A 2,500-nucleotide genomic window follows, 5' to 3' on the forward strand; every position below is an offset into this window, starting at 1 on the left:
GTTACTCAAGCGTTCGATTTTTCCTTGGCTTCGGAGAGGCCTTCGGTGTTTCGGCAACGCTTTGTGCTTTTTTTTGTCGTTTTGACTCCTTAACCCCTTTTAACCGGAAACCAAACCTGAAATTCTGTATCCAGAGATCAAAGACACAAGCCATGTACACAAAGATTTTATTGTTTTCCATAGTAGGTGAAAATATTTGGAAAACTTAACTCTCGCACCCACAGTCTTAATTCATTTCTTCGATTTTGTATATTGTAAATGGCGTGTGTGTGTATTGTTTGACTATGTGATATAAAGCCGTTGAAACAATGATACATGTTACGATGCGTGTAAATGGCATTACCAGGGTAGGTGCTCTCTCCTCCTTAGCGAGAATGAAAACCAATAGTTTTACGAAAATCCAACTTGGTAACAAAAAACATGTGTTGACCAATCATTGTACTCTATGCTCTTCATTTCCACGAAGGGGAGCATATCTAATATAGTATCAAATTTCAAAACAAAATGGAGACACGTAGAGCAAGGAGTGGGTGGGTGTATGAAAGAGAGAGAGAGAGTGAGTGAGTGCGAGAGAATGGGACTGGGAGATGAGGGGGGGGGGTCAGAGAGAGAGAGGGGGGGAGGGAAGAGAGAGAGAGAAACAACGGATATCAGAGAGAGGTGGGGAGCGGAGGAAAAGAGGAGAGAGATTGCGGTCACTCGTATCAGGTTATTGTTGATATCTAAGCATACTGCATGAAATGTTTTTCCCTAGCTCGCCCTTTACCAGGCAGTGCATTCAGCAACCAATCAGCGTTTATGACGAGTAATGATATAGTACTCTACCAAAGACGGCCGAATGTGGGTGGATGTTATCGTGTGGTAAAATTCAGTAACGTTGCACTGCACCTTACACTACAGTACAAGGTTTAGATAGGGACCCGCTCGTAAGAGATATTTAGTACGGTTGCAACTGATTGTCGTTGAGCTAGGCAACTGTGTTTATGGTTAACAATCTGGCTTATGAGGAAAGTAATGTGCATGAATCAGTCGGGTTGTGCAAGAAACTGATTTTCCTGAACTCGATGTGCTTGCAAGTTCGTAGCATAGGTAGGGTCGCGGTCAAAAATTTTGTCGTGTGTGTTTCGAGTTCCGTTTCGAACATCCACTTAATACCACAATTCCCTAAAGGAATTAGTCCTCCACTGTACCCTCTCGGTATCCACACTGTATTGTCCCATCATGCCAGAATAATTCATGGCATTATATGTATGTTCAGATGATGAGTAGGCTTGCCCACCAGCCTCTATAGTAGCAAATATCCGGCAAACTGGTTTGTTTGGGAATCGCCGCCTGCGATATTATCTTCGCCTGCGCAAGCTCTGCTAGCCACAGAGCTCAACAGATTTACTCCGCCATTTATGTAAATGAATAATGTCATTTATTTATATAAATGACTCATTATGACTATAAATGTTTTGATGCAAATGAAAATTATTTAAAGCGATATTGAACTATTTTCCCCATGTCCAGATAAATTAAACATAACAATTGCTGAAACTATCCTGATGCATTTTATACTGTTGAATACTGTTATATTACTGGCGTAGTAATGTATTTACTGTATATCATTTAATAAAGGGCAATGAACAAGAAAGTAGACTCACCCTATGCAATGTAACTGCAATCTAATATTCATCCGTTTATAATAGTTTATGGTTCAATTATATTATTTATATCACCTTTTTTATCATCTAATGTTTAGAAAACGGCAGAAAAGTTGCTACAGAAAAGCGGTTAGCCCTGATCACGATAGAAACATAGTATTTATAAACAAAAAATGCTTTTGCAAAGATATATAAAAAGTTTTCGTTAAATTTACAAATGTAAAACATTATTTTAAGGTGAAATACGAATCACATTTGGCACTATCTGTATATGTAACACGGGTTTTCTCACCTAGTTCATTGTCTCTGGACGTGTTTCTTTTTTTCTATCTTTCTTTCTTTCTTTTTCTCTTTTTGTGTCAAAATAATCAATGCTATGAATTAGAAATTCAACCATATATCTACATTTCGTTTGAAAAGACTATTTAGATTGTTAGAATATTTTCCAATCATAAAAGTACAACAAATTGAGTACTGGAAACTTTGCAGTGCCGACCTTGAGGTCTGAAAGGCAGAGGAAGCTTCGAAACGAACAGTAAAATTAACGATGAAATTGCCCTCATAATGTAGGTGGCAAGAATTGCTTAGAAGCAGGGTCGTATCTATGAAAATTATTCATATTGTTATTTTTTATAAGAGAGATCAGTGCAGATGAAAGTATTGTTCTTTAGCTTTGTAAGTTGAATGGTTATAACATTTTCATGTAATTCCCTGTTGGATTTTTTTCCAGCTGCAGATATTTGTAAAATTATATATATATATATATATATATATATATATATATATATATATATATATATATATATGTATATATGTATGTATATATTATATATAGATGTGTGTGTGTGTGTGTG

General features: G+C 36.6%; 1 protein-coding gene across 5 annotated transcripts in view; it reads left to right on the top strand.

The window, feature by feature from the left end:
- LOC138862224 (glycine receptor subunit alpha-3-like) overlaps positions 1 to 2,500 on the top strand; it is a 39,494-nt gene that overhangs the window by 19,512 nt on the left and 17,482 nt on the right. The gene's annotated exons all lie outside the window — the stretch shown is intronic.

This window comes from Penaeus vannamei, chromosome 7, assembly GCF_042767895.1.
Source record: "Penaeus vannamei isolate JL-2024 chromosome 7, ASM4276789v1, whole genome shotgun sequence".
Classification (NCBI taxonomy): Eukaryota; Metazoa; Arthropoda; class Malacostraca; order Decapoda; family Penaeidae; genus Penaeus; species Penaeus vannamei.